The 21,026-nt window shown below is 36.7% G+C and overlaps 1 long non-coding RNA gene across 1 annotated transcript in view; it reads left to right on the top strand.

Moving 5' to 3' along the window:
- The first annotated feature begins 12,858 nt into the window (after positions 1 to 12,858).
- Positions 12,859 to 21,026, top strand: part of LOC128645887 (uncharacterized) — a 41,003-nt gene continuing 32,835 nt past the window's right edge. The window contains exon 1 of the long non-coding RNA XR_008400151.1: positions 12,859 to 13,075. This is a non-coding gene — a long non-coding RNA (uncharacterized LOC128645887). The remainder of the gene's footprint in view (positions 13,076 to 21,026) is intronic.

The following is a 21,026-nucleotide window of genomic DNA, read 5'->3' as shown; positions in this document are numbered from 1 at the left end:
ATAGGTTTATATGATGTTGGCGATGTGGGGGGGTTGGCGGTTTAGGGGTTAATAGGTTTATTTAGTGTTAGCGATGTGGGTGAGCGGCAAATTAGGGGTTAGTAGGCTTAACATAGTATTTGTGATGCAGGTGCATGGTGTTTTAGGGGTTAATATGTAGTTTATGGGTGTTAGTGTACTTTGCAACTTTTTAGTTATGAGTTTTGTGAAACATTCAGATCACGGAATGAATCATGGTGGTATAAGCCATAACGCAAGCATTTTAGCCGGACCGCACAACCTGTAATACAGACACTATGAAAATCCTGCACTCAAAAGCTATTTTTTTGAGTGTGGAATGGAGAGTTGTGTAAAGGTTAAAACGCCTGAGGTATTGCTATACCGCAGCAACTTGTAATACAGGAGACCTGAATATTCTGCGCGCAAAGGTACATTTTTCAAAGGTATAGCCATACCGCACCATACCGCAAAACTTGTAATCTAGATCAACACTAGGTTTATATATATGCGTACCAAAAATGGCTCAGCAAGAGTATTTGGAAATATCAATAACAATTTTAATAACAATTAATACAGAAACCTTTTTAAATAAACTACTCAAAATTAATAACAATGAATGCAGAAACATTTTAATTAAAAGGTTTCTGCATTAATTGTTATTAATTTTGAGTAGTTTATTTAAAAATGTTTCTGTATTAATTGCTATTAAAATTGTTATTGATATTTCCAAATACTCTTGCTGAGCCATTTTTGTTTCATTTAATAAGGGTTGCGACTCTAATTAAGGTTTAAATTCAATTTTTTTTATAGAGACCCATAGGGATCACACAGGTTAAGGGCATAATCATTTATACTTAATTTGCCCACAGCTGTTAGCGCCATCTAAATTCTATATATTTAAATTTGTACCACAATTACTGCTAGGGAAGGAGGCAGTTATATTAGATTGGCTAGGTGGGTGAGTCGAGCGCTTCACACCTAAGTATATATATATGCATACCACACATATGCTACCTTTAGCCTGTAGGTGATGTGGGGTGGACAAGTAATATTGTCCCCCACCCTCACCGAGTGTAGGGATCAGTTGAGGTCAATTTCTTATATATATACTGTATATGTTTAGTTATATATATATATATATATATATATATATATCCAGATTCAATTGGGATGAAGCGCTCCAACTTCCATGCTGCATACAAGGCAGCCATTATACCATCTTGCCCAGGGTGCATACAATAATGATCAATGTATTCCGCAATAATTGTAGCACTCACTGGGTCTTAAAATACAAAATCTTTATTTCTCATTATTGTATGGTAGATACTAGTTCATACCCATAACTTATAATAAATTCAGCGCACAATATGGACAGCATTTTATAGTGTAGAATTACTAGGTTATGTGTATATAAATTTAAATCATGTTTTTTCTAGTATTCCATATATTGTTCACTAAGATGTTTGTACTGGATTTGTTTTTAATGCAGCACGCAGTGACTACACAGATTTTGGACATTATGTATTAGAACAGGTATTAATGGATATGAGGGGCGATACACTTAATGATACATACCTGGGGTGCAGGGGAGGTACTAAAAACCATGTGAGGTGAAGTGGTATACAGTTGGTATGGTACCGATTGTCTTTTTCACTGAGCTAACACTGTGACTAATACCATGACACATGAGACTGGCCTAAGGTACATTCACCCACAGTCACTCAATTCATACACAAGTGTAAATCAACTTAAGGTACTGGAAGATGGAGGAGCCAGAAGATGGATGAGCCAGAAGAGGATATTCCGTAAAATAAATGTACCATATGAGGATATTTAACATCCAACACCATGGATGTTCACATACTAATGGGATATTTTACATTATGAATACCCATTAGTATGTGAATACAGGCAATTATTGTATGTATGTGCAAGGAAAATTAATCAGAAAATCTTCAAAGGAAGCCAGCACCACTCACCAAACTTCAGGGGCACGGAAAAGGGGTAAGCCAAGTCCCAACATCATACTCCACAATTCAAAAGATTTCCAGCCTCCAAAAATTAGTTTAAAAGACCTTTATTGTCTCATGCAGGGTCCATAATACAAACAACGTTTCAAATCAGCAATTGGTTCTTAGTCATTATTACCTGCTCCGCTCCGGATGGATGAAGATAGAAGATGCCATCTGGATGAAGACTTCTGCCCATCTGGAGGTCCTCTTTTGCCTGGATCGGATGAAGAGGACCACTTCTGCCCGGTTGGGTGAAGACGTCTCAAGGTAGGGTGATCTTCAAGGGGTTAGTGTTAGGTTTTATTAAGGGGGTATTGGGTGGGTTTTAGAGAAGGGTTGGGTGTGTGGGTGGTGGGTTTTAATGTTGGGGGGGTATTGTCTTTTTTTTTACAGGTAAAAGAGCTGATTACTTTGAGGCAATGCCCCGCAAAAAGCCCTTTTAAGGGCTATTTGTAATTTAGTATAGGGTAGGGCTTTTTATTATTTTGGGGGGCTTTTTTATTTTATTAGGGGGATTAGATTAGGTGTAATTAGTTTAAAATTCTTGTCATTATTTTATTATTTTCTGTAATTTAGTGGGGGGGGTTTCGTACTTTAGTTTATTTAATTTTATTGTAATTAATTGTAGTTAGTTTAGGTAATTCATTTAATTATAGTGTAGTGTTAGGTGTAATTGTAACTTAGGTTAGGGTTTATTTTACAGGTAAATTTGTACTTATTTTAACTAGGAAGTTATTAAATAGTTAATAACTATTTAATAACTATTGTACCTAGTTAAAATAAATACAAAGTTGCCTGTAAAATAAAAATAAACCCTGAGATAGCTACAATGTAACTATTAGTTATATTGTAGCTAGCTTAGGGTTTATTTTATAGGTAAGTATTTAGTTTTAAATAGGAATAATTTATTTAATTGTAATAATTTTTTTCTGATTATTTTAAATTATATTTAAGTTAGGGGGGTTAGGGTTAGACTTAGGTTTAGGGGTTAATACATTTAATATAGTGGCGGCGACATTGGGGGCGGCAGATTAGGGGTTAATAAATGTGGGTAGGTGGCGGCGATGTTAGGGATGGCAGATTAGGGGTTAATAAAATGTAACTAGTGTTTGCGATGCGGGAGTGTGGAGGTTTAGGGGTTAATATATTTATTAAAGTGGCGGCGATGTCCGGTCGGCAGATTAGGGGTTAAAAATGTAAGTGTTTGCGATGTGCGGGGGGGCCTCGGTTTAGGGGTTAATAGGTAGTTTATGGGTGTTAGTGTACTTTTTAGCACTTTAGTTAAGAGTTTTATGTTACGGCGTTAGCCCATAAAACTCTTAACTACTGACTTTTAAATGCGGTAGGAGTCTTGACAGGAAAGGGTGTACCGTTCACTTTCTCCAAGACTCGTAATACCGGCGTTAGGAAAATCCCATGGAAAATATAGGATATGCAATTGACGTAAGGCGATTTGCGGTATGCTCGAGCCGCGGAAAAAAATGAGCGTTACAACTGTACCTGCCAGACTCGTAATACCAGCGGGCGTTAAAAAGTAGCGTTGGGACCTCTCAACTCTGCTTTTTAAGGCTAACGCAAGACTCGTAATCTAGCCGTATATGTGCTATATTTATGCATTATCACACTTGTTGTTGAGGTGATTTATAACATATTAGCTTTGGAGTTAGATGTTTTAAAGTTATTTGTTCCATTTCACCTAAAAAATCCCAGACCGGAAGTTGTGAATTGTCACTTCCAGTCTCACAATCTGCTGGAATGCAGGATTGTGTTCCACACACTGAGTGTTTGACGCCAGAGTTACAGGAGAGGGTGTGTATATCACTTATGTTTATGCTTTATATGCTGTTTTTTTTCACAATTATTATTGTTCTGATGAAGGGGATGCAAACTTCCCTGAATCAGCTGCCGGGGGTGCACTTAAACAAATAATGCACATGAAGATTCTAATCAGGCACTTTCCGGTCTTTAAAACATATATTTTTTTAGAAGTGATGTCTAGGGGTGGTCTCCCTTCCTCAGACTTATTACATACAGACAACCACAAATGTGTAACTTAACCCCTAAAGTACCCCTCACCAAGTGACATACTCGTCCGTCGATGACTGCCCTCTGCGCCTACGGCTTGCAACTGCGCATGCACGCCGGATTCTTACGGAGTCATCAAACTGACAAAAATCTAAAAGAAGAAAATGGAGCAATGGAAATAGCATTACAACTAAACGGAGTATGCTAGAGTGCATAGCAAATCAACAAGCACCTGAATATATACAATATCTTCTATTCAGTAGGTATATACTATTCTCAGTGGGTTATTATCTTCATAATAAGGCACTTATTCATAACTTTTACTAACTTTTATACAACAGAATACTCAGTTAAACATCTTACTTCATCTAGCCTTACCAAGCTGGTACTAGGCATATTAATAGATGTGGTTAGATAACCCATATATATATAATGGTTTGTGTGCGCAAACCGTCACACACTTGGGAGATTAATATATAAATTATAAGGGATAAACAGTCAGACCGTATACACGTCATTGCATATACTTATTATTAGGGTTAAACAGTCCGATGCATTAACCTGTCACAGCTAATACTAAACCCACTTACATAGCACATAAAATGAAAAATCAGTAAACACTAGCGCAAAAATACTAGTAAATTAACCCCTCATGCTATATACAGTATCTCCTAGTGCACAAACTATTCCACATTGAGAATACTATTGGCTGTTGCTAAAAACACATCATATCATAGCTACTGATGTGCCTTACCTATTGTATATGCAGAAGTTCACTGGTAAATTTTTGGGGAAAATATCTATACTAAAAATACTATATAACAAGGCATCCTTACTTCTATCATAAATAGATGAATCAAAATCGACAGACTCCAATTTAAACACAAAAATGACAGCATATTGGTATATAGATCTATGTATCACAAAAAACATCTTAGATCTAAATATGTGTTCAGTCCTTTGGGTACTAAGGTCTCTATATTGTGGATCCATTTCTACTCTCATTGTAACAGGATCTTCGCTCTGTTACCTGTCATGTACAACTGGGGGACATGATCAATGATCATGTATCTCAAGTCAGAGACAGAGTGTTTCGCTGATAAGAAGTGTTTAGCCACAGGTTGGTGGGCATGCCTGAGTCAATGGCAGTTTTTATAGCACATCTTTGATTTGCCATTCTTGTCCTCCGGTCATCATTTGTCTTACCGATATAGTACCTACCCCAGCTACAATGTAGCAAATACACAACACATTATTTTATCTTAAATTTCTTGTTTTTCCAAGGGTGAACAAAAAATTGTCCTTGCTACAAACCATTGCCAGTGGTGCATCCACTGCATCTGTAACAGCCCAATTTAGGATTGCCCATTCACGTTGTAGGTGTATAGCTGGGCTTAAAGTCTGGTCTCATCAAATGGTCTCTTAGAGAGGTGCCTCTCTTGTATCCAATCTGGGGCTGCACATAATCCCTCAGAGATAAAGAGTTGTCACTGGTGACAATGTCCCAATTATTCTTCAAGATACTTGGCAGTGCCCATTGTCAGGTGTAAATTTTGTAACAAATGTTAACCTCTTCTCCTCCTGTGAGGGTGTCTGTTTCTTCATCAGTGCATCATTTTGCATCAGTGACTGTAGTTCCTTACTGATATCCCTCAAGCATGCCTCATAGCATCCCCTTTTCTTAAATGTATCTTGCATAAGCAATTGTTGTTAATTTCTCTTCTCAGGTGTACAGTTATTCCTAATCCCCCTGTTTAACAGCTATCTGCCCTGAGGACTGAGTTTCTATCAGTTTCTTTTTCAAACAGCATTATTGAGATCTTACCTCCATCTTTATAAATTCTGAGGAAATCAATCAACTTGACCTAACAGTTTATATTAAACTTGAGGTTAGTTCTCTGTTTGTTTAGGAGTTATAAACCATTCATCAAGTTCTTGTTAGGTACCTGCCCAGATAATGAGCAAATCATCAATATAGCGTTTAAACAACTTGATACAGGTGTTCTTAAATAATTCATACTCAAATTGCTCAAATTCAGCCATGTAAATGGTGGCATAAGATGGAGCCACGTTGGAACCCATCGCCGCTCCAGATGTTTAAAAATAGTATTTACGCTCAAATTTGAAATAATTCTGTGCCAGGCAGTATTTCAGAAGTTGTAGAAGCACATTTGTGGGTGGTCCCACATACTGCTATCGATTAAGGTGGTTGCGTACTGCTCTCAATCCCTCATCATGCTGTATTACCATATAGAGACTGGTGACTTCAAGTGTCACCAGTATATCATCATCAGACATCATACACAACTCATCTTTGTACAGTTTGATTACATCAATAGAGTCTAAAAGGAATTAAGGGATATTTTCTAACCATTGGCTATAACATACTGTCCAAGTATGTTGCAAGGGTTTGCAATATCGAACCCCTGGTAGAGATGATAGGTCGCACAGGTGGTTCACAGGATCCTTGTGTATCTTTGGGAGAGTATATATTATGGGTGTTACTGGGTGTGCCACTGTTAGGTAAGCCCTTAGCAGTTTGTTTATAAAACCTTGTGTTTCCACAATCTCCAGATACTCGTTCACCTTCTGCTTAAACAGCATTCCCAGATCTGTACTCAATTTTGTATATGTGGACTCATTTAACTGTTCCAAGATTTCAGACCTATAGTCCTTATAATTCATAAGAACCAATGCTCCACCTTTGTCAGCCTCCCTTATCATGATGTCTGGGTTATTTCTTAATAAATTAAGTGCTTTCCACTCTGGACCCGTCATATTTTTCTTCACTTCCAATTTATGCTGTCTGATAGATTCTTGTGCTTGTTGAGATACCATTCTAGAGAAGGTGTTAATGCTTGAATTGGTACTTTCAGGATCAAAGCTGATTTTTCCACAAGATCTTTCAATCTGGGCATTATCACTGCCATAGTGCTCTTTGACCCTTAGCATTCTCTGTAACCTGTAAAGATCTACCTGGAGATCAAATTCATCTGTAGTATTAGTGGGAACAAAAGACAACCCTTTATTTAGTAAGAAATAAAGAGAGGAAGAGAGAAACACTATACAGCACACTGACGCTATAGGAGATGTTCAATCTTAATTATTGAAGAAGAGGAGATCACCAGATTATTAAATTAAAACATAACATTTACTAATGATTTTATAAAAATATGGGGTAAATATACAAACAATTAAAAACAACTTAAAAAAACATGTAAGAATGACGGCTCCCTGTGTGTAACACCATATACCATAGAGTCCCAAAACTGAATCAATTATGAGGATACTTATCATTCAATTAAAGGAAGGTAGTTCTTAAATAGGTAGTGTAGGAAAACACAATTAGGTGATCAGCCAAAATGGCTGAAATGGTTAACCATAAATAATTTGATAATTACTACAGGAAATACAACCTTAAAGAGACAGTCTAGTCAAACTTAAACTTTAATGATTCAGATAGGGCATGCAATTTTAAACATCTTTCCAGTTGACTTTTATCATTAAATTTGCTTTTGTTCCATTGGTGGTATTTTTGAAAACCGCTTCTTAACTCAGAGCATTTTGAAAGTTTTTCACAGTTAATGTGTGTCATATAGTTAATATTGTGCTCACTCCTGTGTAGTTATTTAGGAGTCTACACTGATTGACTAAACTGCATGTCTGTCAAAAGCACTGAGATAAGGGGGCAGTCTGCAAAGGCTTAGATACAAGTTAATCACAGAGGTAAAACGTGTATTATTATAACTATCGGCTAGATTTAGAGTTTTGTTGGTAACGACCCGAGTAGCTAAGGCTGGGTTATTTTTCCCCGCACCTTTTAAATACCGCTGGTATTTAGAGTTCACAGAATGGCTGCGTTAGGCTCCAAAAAAGGAGCGTAGAGCATAATTTACCGCCACTGCAACTCTCAATACCAGCGGTGCTTACGGACGCGGCCAGCTTCAAAAACGTGGTTGCGCACGATTCCCCAATAGGAAACAATGGGGCAGTTTGAGCTGAAAAAAAACCTAACACCTGCAAAAAAGCAGCGTTCAGCTCCTAACGCAGCCCCATTGTTTCCTATGGGAAAACACTTCCTATATCTGCACCTAACACCCTAACATGCACCCCTAGTCTAAACACCCCTAACCTTACACTTATTAACCCCTAATCTGCCGCTCCCGCTATCGCTGACAACAGCATATATTTTTTAACCCCTAATTTGCCGCTCGGTACACCGCCGCAACCTACATTATACCTATGTACCCCTAATCTGCTGCCCCTAACACCGCCGACCCCTATATTATATTTATTAACCCCTAATCTGCACCCCACAACGTCGCCGCCAGCTACCTACAATAATTAACCCCTAATCTGCCGACCGGACCTCACCGCTACTATAATAAATGTATTAACCCCTAAAGCTAACTCTAACCCGAACCCTAACACCCCCCTAAGTTAAATATAATTTAAATCTAGCAAAATAAATTAACTCTTATTAAATAAATTATTCCTATTTAAAGCTAAATACTTACCTGTAAAATAAACCCTAATATAGCTACAATATAAATACAATATAAATAATAATTATATTGTAGCTATTTTAGGATTAATATTTATTTTACAGGCAACTTTGTATTTATTTTAATCAGGTACAATAGCTATTAAATAGTTAATAACTATTTAATAGCTACCTAGTTAAAATAATTACAAAATTACCTGTAAAATAAATCCTAACCTAAGTTACAATTAAAAATAACACTACACTATCAATAAATTAATTAACTAAAATACCTACAATTATCTACAATTAAACCTAACACTACACTATCAATAAATGAATTACATAAAATACCTACAAATAAATACAATTAAATAAACTAACTAAAGTACAAAAAATAAAAAAAGCTAAGTTACAAAAAATAAAAAAATAATTTACAAACATAATAAAAATATTACAACAATTTTAAACTAATTACACCTACTCTAAGCCCCATAATAAAATAACAAAGCCCCCAAAATAAAAAAATGCCCTACCCTATTCTAAAATTAAAATTGAAAAGCTCTTTTACCTTACCAGCCCTTAAAAGGGCCTTTTGCGGGGCATGTCCCAAAGAAATCAGCTCTTTTGCCTGTAAAAAAAAACACAATATCACCCCCCAACATTACAACCCACCACCCACATACCCCTAATCTAACCCAAACCCCCCTTAAATAAACCTAACACTAAGCCCCTGAAGATCTTCCTACCTTGTCTTCACCACGCCGGGTATCACCAATCGGTCCTCCAGAGGGTCCCAAAGTCTTCATCCTATCCGGCAAGAAGAAGTCCAGAAGAGGCTCCAAAGTCTTCATCCTAACTGTGCAGAAGAGGAGATCCGGACCGGCAAACATCTTCATCCATCCGACTACGAGCGGCTCCATCTTCAAGACCTCCGGCGCGGATTCATCCTCTTCTTCCGACGTCCTAACACAATCAGCCAATCAAATTGAGCTCGCATTCTATTGGCTGTTCCGATCAGCCAATAGAATGCAAGCTCAATCTGATTGGCTGATTGGATCAGCCAATCGGATTGAACTTGAATCTTATTGGCTGATTCCATCAGCCAATCAGATTTGTCCTACCTTAATTCCGATTGGCTGATAGAATCCTATCAGCCAATCGGAATTCGAGGGATGCCATCTTAAAGGAGCCTTCATTCTGTGTTAGGACGTTGGAAGAAGAGGATGGATCCGCGCCGGAGGTCTTAAAGATGGAGCCGCTCGTCATCGGATGGATGAAGATAGATGATGCAGCTTGGATGGAGATGTTTGCCGGTCCGGATCTCCTCTTCTGCCCGGATAGGATGAAGACTTTGGAGCCTCTTCTGGACTTCTTCTTGCCGGATAGGATGAAGACTTCGGGACCCTCTGGAGGACTGATTGGTGATACCCGGCGTGGTGAAGAGAAGGTAGGAAGATCTTCAGGGGCTTAGTGTTAGGTTTATTTAAGGGGGGTTTGGGTTAGATTAGGGGTATGTGGGTGGTGGGTTTTAATGTTGGGGGGGGTAATGTGTTTTTTTTTACAGGCAAAAGAGCTGATTTCTTTGGGGCATGCCCCGCAAAAGGCCCTTTTAAGGGCTGGTAAGGTAAAAGAGCTTTTCAATTTTAATTTTAGAATAGGGTAGGGCATTTTTTTTATTTTGGGGGGCTTTGTTATTTTATTAGGGGGATTAGAGTAGGTGTAATTAGTTTAAAATTGTTGTCATATTTTTATTATGTTTGTAAATTATTTTTTTATTTTTTGTAACTTAGCTTTTTTTATTTTTTGTACTTTAGTTAGTTTATTTAATTGTATTTATTTGTATGTATTTGTAGGTAATTTATTTAATTAATTTAAAGATAGTGTAGTGTTAGGTTTAATTGTAGATAATTGTAGGTAATTTATTTAATTAATTTATTGATAGTGTAGTGTTAGGTTTAATTGTAACTTAGGTTAGGATTTATTTTACAGGTAATTTGGTAATTATTTTAACTAGGTAGCTATTAAATAGTTATTAACTATTTAATAGCTATTGTACCTGGTTAAAATAAATACAAAGTTGCCTTTAAAATAAATATAAATCCTAAAATAGCTACAATATAATTATAATTTATATTGTAGCTATATTAGGGTTTATTTTACAGGTAAGTATTTAGCTTTAAATAGGAATAATTTATTTAATAAGATTTATTTTATTTCGTTAGATTTAAATTATATTTAATTTAGGGGGGTGTTAGGGTTAGGGTTAGACTTAGTTTTATGGGTTAATAAATTTAATAGAGTAGCGGTGAGGTCTGGTCGGCAGATTAGGGGTTAATACTTGAAGTTAGGTGTCGGTGATGTTAGGGAGGGCAGATTAGGGGTTAATACTATTTTTATAGGGTTATTGAGGCGGGAGTGAGGCAGATTAGGAGTTAATAACATTATTATAGTAGCGGTGAGGTCCGGTCGGCAGATTAGGGGTTAATAATTGTAGGTAGGTAGCGGCGACATTGGGGGGGCAGATTAGGGGTTAATAAATATAATATAGGGGCCGGCGTTGTTAGGGGCAGCAGATTAGGGGTACATAGGGATAACGTAGGTTGCGGCGGTGTGCAGTCGGCAGATTAGGGGTTAAAAAATTTTATTAGAGTGGCGGCGGTGTGGGGAGGCCTCGGTTTAGGGGTACATAGGTAGTTTATGGGTGTTAGTGTACTTTAGAGCACAGTAGTTAAGAGCTTTATGAACCGGCGTTAGCCCTTAGAGCTCTTAACTCCTGGCTTTTTGCTGCGGCTGGAGTTTTGTCGTTAGATTTCGAACGCACACTTCAGTTAAGACTCTAAATACCGGCATTAGAAAGATCCCATTGAAAAGATAGGATACGCAAATGACGTAGGGGGATCTGCGGTATGGAAAAGTCACGGCTGCAAAGTGAGCGTTAGACCCTTTCCTGACTGACTCTAAATACCAGCGGTAGCCCAAAACCAGCGTTAGGAGCCCCTAACGCTGGTTTTGACGGCTAACGCCAAACTCTAAATCTAGGAGCTAGTTTGTTATGCAAAACTGGGGAATGTACAATACAGGGATTATCTATCTTTTTAAACAATAAAAATTCTGGTGTAGATTGTCCCTTTAAGTGTTAGACTTAGCCTGATTTTAGACTGGTGCATGAGGTAAAAAAGGGGATTAGCCTTTATTAGATATCAATTAGAAAATAGTAGTAGTAGATGCAACTGATAGTTGAGTTATATATCCGTAAGTCTCAGTAGCTGAGACCTATTGTCTAAGGTATAACCTTTATGTAGCTATAAGTACTGAAGATTATTAAACATGATTCATATGTTAATATTATAGCTCTTTAGTGGCAACAATAATAGTTACCAAGTTATTAACAGTTCCCCAGCTAGCTTTGCCGGATCCTGTAACCCACTACGAAAATGAGCTATTCACTGATCACAGCAAAATGCTGCTATATCATAATTATATTCATACACTAGAAGCTATGTAATGATTAGTTAGTATAAGGATAGCCAGAATAAGAAGTCTATTAGTGTCTCAGCCACTAAGGCTGAGTTAGTTTACCTATTAATCCCATATTTAATAGCTACCTAATGCATATAGCAATAGCAGGCAGAGTGATCTAATTTCTGCTTCAGTAAAAGACTAAGTTATCAAGATTAGGTATATAAGGTATCATAACCGGGTACAAATTACAATGGTTAGGGGACAATTAAACTATTTTAGAACACAAGGCAGGGAGTAGTGCGAACGCCTGATGCGCATTTCGCAACTGCTTTATCAAAGGCACTGATAGTTTTCTGGTTCAACTCCTTTAAACAGTCGACAGCCAATAATAATTGAGGAGCGCTGAGCATCACTATCGGGAGGACGCTCTTCAAATGGATTACAGAAGATAATGTGTCACAATGATGGGGTGTTGGCACCAATCAGATTGTCTGGTTGATACATTCCTATTCCCAGAATAACCAACCAGAGAAAAGAAGGTGTGACGGTTCAGGCAGGGCCTGTAAGGGAAATAGTGTTTGTTTTGGACCTCAGCTACTGATAGCAAGAAAATGGTTAATATGTGGCAGAGTGTTTAGTGGGGGTTTGCATTAGATCACATCACAGTGAATAGTAAATGCCCAACATGCACACATAGCAGTTAGTAATAAGAATCAGTGCTCTAGTTTGTACTATTGCTGCCGCAGCACGGATAGGGGTGAGGAATGCAGCAGAACAACTGGCTGAGCAAGATTCCAGAGTTACTGTGTTAACACAGAGCATGAAGTAACTAATGTAAAAGAAAAATGATATGCTATTACATTCTAGCTAAGGTAGGAGTTACGGAACAGTTAAGGTGGAAAAGGTACCTGAGCCAAGTATCCGTTATGGAAATCCTCTACGGAGGTAACACAGAGTGGAGCGGACAGTGATCAGCTGTGAGGCGGCCGGGTTCTGTTGGTGTGTGACGTCACAGAGGCGCGATTTCCTAATACAGCAGTTGTTCCTTAGAAGAGTGCAGGCTGACACAGCGAGCTTCGCAGCATATGCGGTGAGACGAAATGTTGCTTGAAGGATTGCAACTTTTAGGAGGAGCTTAGGACTGGTGACACAATACCAAGCAACGAATGAGTGCTTGCTACTGACTTTTATAGGGTGGTTGATAGGAGATTTTAAAGAGACAGCAAAACATATGTAAATGCAGTTTATCTGATTATTAATACGATAAAAACATGACAGAAGGACACTTGCCCTGACAGGAGAGAAAGGGGAGGGGGCATGTCATAATATCGTTATTATGCTAGGTCTTATTCGTTAGGTATATGCAGCATACAATGATCATATTAATAGCATGTTCATAACGTATTTTTAACAGACATATATTATCTCAGACATAACATTTTGACTGTCGTGTGTCATTATAAAATGAGGGTAAAGGGGAGAGAAGGGAGAGCAATATCAGTGTGTATTGGATACCTTGTCTGTGTCATCGTGTCAGATATCATACACAAAATTGATATATATTGAATTGCTATAACTAAAGAGATTGAAAATACAAATAAAGATATATCCTATTATCAAGGCTAGTCTGAGAATTTATACTCATGGATGTGAAACATGAATCATTCACGCTAATGATTCACAGATAGGAATTAAGCCATAATATATATATATATATATATATATATATATATATATATATATATATATATATAGATACGTTTCTTATGAACTAATATTTAAACTCTCAAATGAATGTGTATCTGTGTCAAAATTTACACTTGATATCATTCAGCATATGCATACTATATGCTACATATTTAATTGAACATTTTATGGAAGTAAGAATGATTAATTGTAATATTGTCATACATAGGTGCATAGATACCCAGGACAGGTTGTCACAAGACAATTTTTACTAGTTAACATATTACAAGACTATAGATATGTGTTTTAAAATGTTCAAAATTATGTTTTAGATATTAAGCTGGATCTATTCTAACATACTTTTAGTTATGTGTGAAGTCCATATATAATTTATAATTTATATCTGGCATCTCAGAATTAAAAGGGCAAACAGTACCTTTTAACAGAGGAAAGGATGGGAGATTAATATCACCCAATGGTTTATTGGTTAATACCATGATGAAATAACTATAAATGTTGCCAGGAAACCTTTTATTTAGTAACTTTCTCTCCTCCTTTTACAATTTTTACAATGTTATCCTTAGTTAGTAGCATCTCCTCCACGGTTGTGGTGGCCTCCTACGATCTCTCCCCCCTGGCGGGTATGTTTCCTCCATCGTTTTTTGACCTCATGGTCATGCCCTGTTCCTGGATCATAGGGGTCCTTCTGTTCTTGACTGTTGCTCACTTTCTGAACTGTTGTCAGAGCTATCAACTGTATTTGAAGCCCTTTATTGGAATACACGCTGTCTCTGTGGTCTTATGGCCTTTCTATCTTCAGGATCAAGTGTCCACTTATAGATAGTGATGTCGCGAACCTTAAAATTTCGGTTCGCAAACGGCAGACTCGAACTTCCGCTACTGTTTGCAAACCGGCGAATCGCCATTGACTTCAATAGGCAGGCAACCTTTAAAACCCACAAGGACTCTTTCTGGCCACAATAGTGATGGAAAGTTGTTTCAAGGGGACTAACACCTGGACTGTGGCATGCCGGAGGGGGATCCATGGCAAAACTCCCGCAGAAAATTACATAGTTGATGCAGAGTCTGGTTTTAACCCATAAAGGGCCTTAATCACCTAACATTCCTAATTCTTTTTTGAATAACGTGCTTTAAAACATCAGGTATGATGTTGTATCGATCAGGTAGTGTAAGGGTTATGCCCGCTTCACAGTGACAGACCAAACTCCCTGTGTAACGCATCGCAAACAACCGCAAACAGTACATTTGCACAAACACGAGATAGATAGATTTGATAGATAGATACATAGATTACATAGATCAATAGATGCAATATACATTTGATAGATACGAATTACATAGATCAATAGATGCAATATACATTTGATAGATACGAATTACATAGATCAAAAGATGCAATATACATTTGATAGATACGAATTACATAGATCAATAGATGCAATATATATTTGATAGATACGATTGATAGTTAGATAGATTCGATAGATAAATAGATAGATTTGATAGATATATAAATTCCCTGACAGAGTATAACAATAAGACATGCAGTCTGGGACCCGTGGTGTGTTAAGTAGTACTATTCTTAGCAGTTTACTACCTGTTACTCCCCCTATCGGGGGAGGACTATATGGCCTGCATTTTTGGAACAGGGAGATGGAAGAAGATGATTGGTCTGTCCTCCTACTTCAAATTTGGCCTAAACACAAGTGGCTGTCTAAAATCAGTCCTGCCACGAGATAGATAGATTTGATAGATAGATATACATAGATTGATAGTTAGATAGAATCGATAGAAGATAAATAGATAGATTTGATAGATATATAATTACCCTGACAAAGTATAATAATAAAACATGCGGTCTGGGGCCCATGGTAACTAGGTTGTGTTAAGTAGTACTATTCTTAGCACTTTAATACCTGTTACTCCCCCTATCAGGTCAAAAAAGTTTTTTTTTAAAATATTTACACTACTGTTATAACAAATATGATTGGTGGCACTAGTTGGCAAGTGGGCCTGGCACACATGCTGGCAGGCAGGCAACTTCAATTAGATTACACTAGCAGACTGATGTTTCACAGTCAAAAAAGTTTTTTTTAAAATATTTACAATACTGTTATAACAAATATGATTTGTTGCACTAGTTGGCAAGTGGGCCTGGCACACACGCTGTCAGGCAGCTGCAATTCAATTGCACTAGCAGACTGATGATTCACAGTCAAAAAAGTTTTTATTTTAAATATTTACACTACTGTTATAACAAATATGATTAGTGGCACTAGTTGGAAAGTGGGCCTGGCACACACACTGGCAGACAGGCAACTGCAATTAAATAACACTAGCAGACTGATGTAAAAGTTTTTTTTTTAAAAAAGTTACACTAATGTTACAACAGATAGGAGTGGTGGCACTCAGGATGGAAGTAGGCACAGTATATGCTGGCAGCCTGACACACAGTCTGGAACTAGTGGCAGGCTGGCCTGGCAACTAAAATTAAATAACACTAGAAGACTGATGTAAAAGTTATTTTTTTTTTTTTAAATTTAAACTAATGTTACACCAGATAGGAGTGGTGGCACTGAGGATGGAAGTAGGCACAGTATATGCTGGCAGCCTGACACACAGGCTGGCACTAGTGGCAGGATGGCCTGGCAACTAAAATTAAATAACACTAGAAGACTGATGTAGAAGTTTTATTTAAAAAAAAATTACACTAATGTTACACCAGATATAAGTGGTGGAAAACAGAGCTATTAATCACAGTATATGATGTGGGCCTGACACACAGGCCTGATGGAAAATGAAATTAGATTACACTAGCAAAATGATGTAAAAGTTTTTTTTTTTTTTTTAAATTTACACTAATGTTAACCAGATATCAGTGTTTGCACAGAAGAATTAATCACAGTATATGATGTGGGCCTGACACACAGGCCTGATAGAAAATGAAATTAGATAACACTAGCAAAATTATGTAAAAGTTTTTTTTTAAAAAAATTACACTAATGTTAAGCAGATATCAGTGGTGGCACTAATCACAGTATATGATGTGAGCCTCACACACAGGCTGACAGGCAGGCAAATGCAAATAAATAAAAAAAAAATAAAAAAAATAAAAACGACTGAAGTTCTAGCCCTAAAAAGGGCTTTTGGGGCTGAAGTTCTAGCCCTAAAAAGGGCTTTTTGGGGTGCTGTCCTTACAGCAGAGATTAGATGAGTCCTTCAGGACTGTAGTGGGCACTAAATACACTAGCCTAGCTATCTATTTCCCTATAATATCAGCAGCAGCAGCACTAAACCTCCTCTCACTAAGAATGCAGGATCGTAATGAATCTAAAATGGCTGCTGCCAAGGAGCTGGGAGGGTCTTTGAGGGAGTGTCTGCTGCTAATTGGCTCAAATGTGTCTGTAGACTGTGAGATACAGGATCAAAGTTTCCTCAATGATGACGAATAGGGGGCGGATCGAACATTGCATATGTTCGCCCACTGCGGCGAACACGAACAAGCTAAGATCACTGGGAACTGTTCTCTGGCAAACAATTCCCGACATCACTACTTATAGATCATTTTCTCATGGTAATCTGAGATCACAACATCCCACTTGCTTTCTTTAAAGGTAATGAGTTCCTTTTCATATTCATCTACCTGGTTTTTCAATTTTATTAGCCAGTAATCATCCTGATTGGTTTGCAGCATGGTGCGGTGTGCATCCTCAAACTGTGCAATCTCAATCTCACTTTGTTTCAATATGGAAGTTGTTTCTTCAATCACCAAGAGCATAATATCCAGGGAACATGTATTTAATATTCCACACCATTTATTGCAGAATGTGATGTTATTTTTTCCAATGGTTGGAATATTTTGAATCCAGAAACCTCTTGGTATAAATCTTTTATGGTGGTACTCTGACAGGTACCCAACAAGTAGCTTGAAATCCACAATCCTCTTTTTCAATTTTAATAAATGTAACAACACAAAAGCCGGTTGTTCTCTTTTTTTCTTAATCACCACAGAGTTGAATCTTATTCTGGAGGCATCATCCTCACTTAATTGGAACATATTAGCCCCTTAGACATCATTATCCCTTATTGTATCCTCTTTTTGCATTGTAGGTGCTTGTGGCATATTTAAAAACAATGCATAATAAATACAAAAATGAGTAAGTCCACAATCTGTGTCACACCAGTAGGCGGATGCTACTAACCGAACAAGCAAATGGATTCTTCAGATAGATAGTCTGAATTATACTCCCCCCATCCTTTCTTTGAAAGATAATCAAATATATATAAAAGGTATACACTTTGGAAAACATACCTATTATAGTTCTTGATTATATCTCAATAAGGTATATACAAACTTAGTCAATGCATGATTAATTGGATATCTATTAGATATCTTTTTTGCACTTCACATCTCCATTGATCAATTATACATAACACTGATCATATTATATTTTACATAAAATGTTTATTATAACCTGTAATTAGCCAGCCCAATTTTTTTTTTTATTTTTTTTTAGTTCAGACTGAAATTTGTGTAATTAACGGCCAATACATTCTACAAATATCTTTATTGAATTCTTAAAGATGTGTAGTATTGGAAAAATATTTTGTTTTTATTTTCCATACATTTATGATGTAAATATTTGTTATACATTAGTTATTTAGGTGATTTTTAACAATATGAATGATTCCGCCGGCAAATATAACGAAATGGGAAACAAGATAATCTATATATAGATGTTTTAATATAAAAAAAAAATCCTGTTCTCAAAATAAGCACTATAAATAACTTAAAACAGTCAAATAAAATATGTTTATTATGAGCCAATTGAAAAGACACAGATTAAACCAGAATGGAAAGAGTTAAACGGACATGGTATATAAGAGCACCCAAAGAACTATGGGATATCTTGATAAAGGCTTGCAAGAGCCGATACGCATGGATACTACCCTATAGTTCTACTCAAAAGAATATTACTCTATTCAGAGAAAGTTTGAATCAGCTCCCTGGACAGTTATAACCATAACACCTGCCGTAATATATAACATATACGGAGGAACTTTGGTGTATGAACGATAGGAACGATAAAACAAACTGTCAGAGTTTCTAATTCAAAAAGTGCGCGCACCTACGAACATTTGGTTATTACCGATTGGTCACTGGCACCCATGTGATCAAAAATCCAGCTTGGAAACAAAGTAATGGCTAAGGACGCCACAGCAAGAGAGGACAAAAAATCAGCACATAATGTCCAAGGATACACTATAAGGTGAAGTGAATACAATTGCCTAACAATGGCCACGCTTATATTATTGAGACTTGCTACAAAACTGTCATTTTTCCCATTGGTAACAAACTATCGTCCTTAAATTGAACTCATTTTGGCGACAGAATCAGAACTATTCCTACATTTGTTGTCTGGTTTAAAAGTGTCAGTGTCATATTAGACTGTTGTTTTGGTCAGGAACTGATATAATAGAGATATTATCAAGTGCTAATTTATGCTTTGTATTAGTGTTATATTGAATGGTATATAGATCTAATTGAGTAGTTTGTTATTAATTATTATTAAGGACTTTTTAGCGATTGACGCCTGTGTCATTATTTATAATTGTTTTTTGCCATAACTATAATTAACTATAATTTATTATATTGAATGTATTAGTTATATTAAATAATATTGTATTATAATCTGCATCGCTAAGGACTCTTATTTGCATCGCAGATTCTTTCATCGTATTTGGACAAATTGGCCAGTATATATTTTTAGCCTGTTTTCGGATCAGATTGGGTAACTGGTTCATAGAAGTTCCTACCTCCTAGACAGACATAGAATTAGTCAACACTTTTAAGTTTTCAATTTTAGACATTTTTAGTGATTGTCTTTTTTACTTCCTTTTTTCCCCTTTTTTTTGGTTTGCTTTGTCCAATTTCATTAGTATAAGGAGGAATTTTTTGAGGTTTCACAAACACAAATTAATACTGCACATCACATCTGAGTGTTTCGCTAATTTTCATTTTTGTTCTTTTTATTAATATAAATATATTTTTTATCAAATATTTTTTATCAATTTTTTTTATTTTCATGTATTTATTATGAATTATTATATATACATTTGTTAATACACTTAAGTCACTTATTAACACTGGACCTATAACTTGACCAACCTATAAATTTAGATTTATATTTATCAATTCTAATTAGGTGTCTACAACCAGATCGCCTCAGGCACCCCCTACAAGCACTCTCTGGTCTCTAAAACATATATTTATTTGAAGTGACGTTTCAGGGTGGTCCCCCTTCCTCAGACTTAGTACATAAAGACAACCACAAATGTGTAACTAACCCTCTTAAAATACCCCTCACCAAGTGACATACTTCTCTGTCGATATCACCAGTCTCTATACGGTAATATCGCATGATGAGGGATTGAGAGCAGTATGCAACCATCTTAATCGATATCTGTATGTGAGACCACCCATGGATGTGCTTCTACAACTTCTGGAATACTGCCTAACACAGAATTATTTCAAATTTGAGCATAAATACTATTTACATACATCTGGAACAGCGATGGGGTCCAAAGTGGCTCCATCTTATGCCAACATTTACATGGCTGAATTTGAGCAATTTGAGTCTGCAATATTTAAGAACACCTGTATCAAGTTATTTAAATGCTATATTGATGATTTGCTCATTATCTGGGCAGGTACCTAACAAGAACTTGATGAATGGTTTATAAACCTAAACGAACAGAGAACTAACCTGAAGTTTAAAATAAACTGTTGTGTCAAGTCGATTGATTTCCTTGACCTCATAATTTATAAAGATGGAGGTAAGATCTCAACAACGCTGTTTGAAAAAGAAACTGATAAAAACTCAGTCCTCAGGGCACATAGCTGTCACCCACCATCACTAAAGAATGCACTACCACAAAGTTTCAGTTAACCAGGGTGATTAGGAATAACTCTACACCTGAGAAGAGAAATGAACAACTATTGCTTATGCAAGATACATTAAAGAAAAGAGGATACTATGAGGCATGCTTGATGGATATCAGTAAGGAACTACAGTGACTGATGCAAAATTATGCACTGACAAAGAAACAGACACCATCACAGGAGGAGAAGAGGTTAACAATTGTTACAAAATTTACACCTGACAAATGGGCACTGCCACGTATCTTGAAGAATAATTGGGACATTGTCACCAGTGACAACTCTTTACCTCTTTGGGGTTATGTGCAGCCCCGGATTGGATACAATAGTGGCACCTCTCTAAGAGACCTTTTGATGAGGCCAGACTTTAAGCCCAGCTATACACCTACAACGT

Source organism: Bombina bombina, chromosome 1 (genome assembly GCF_027579735.1).
Source record: "Bombina bombina isolate aBomBom1 chromosome 1, aBomBom1.pri, whole genome shotgun sequence".
NCBI classification, from domain to species: Eukaryota; Metazoa; Chordata; class Amphibia; order Anura; family Bombinatoridae; genus Bombina; species Bombina bombina.
Note: the sequence above shows the minus strand (reverse complement) of the source record. Positions and strands in the feature narration are given on the sequence as shown.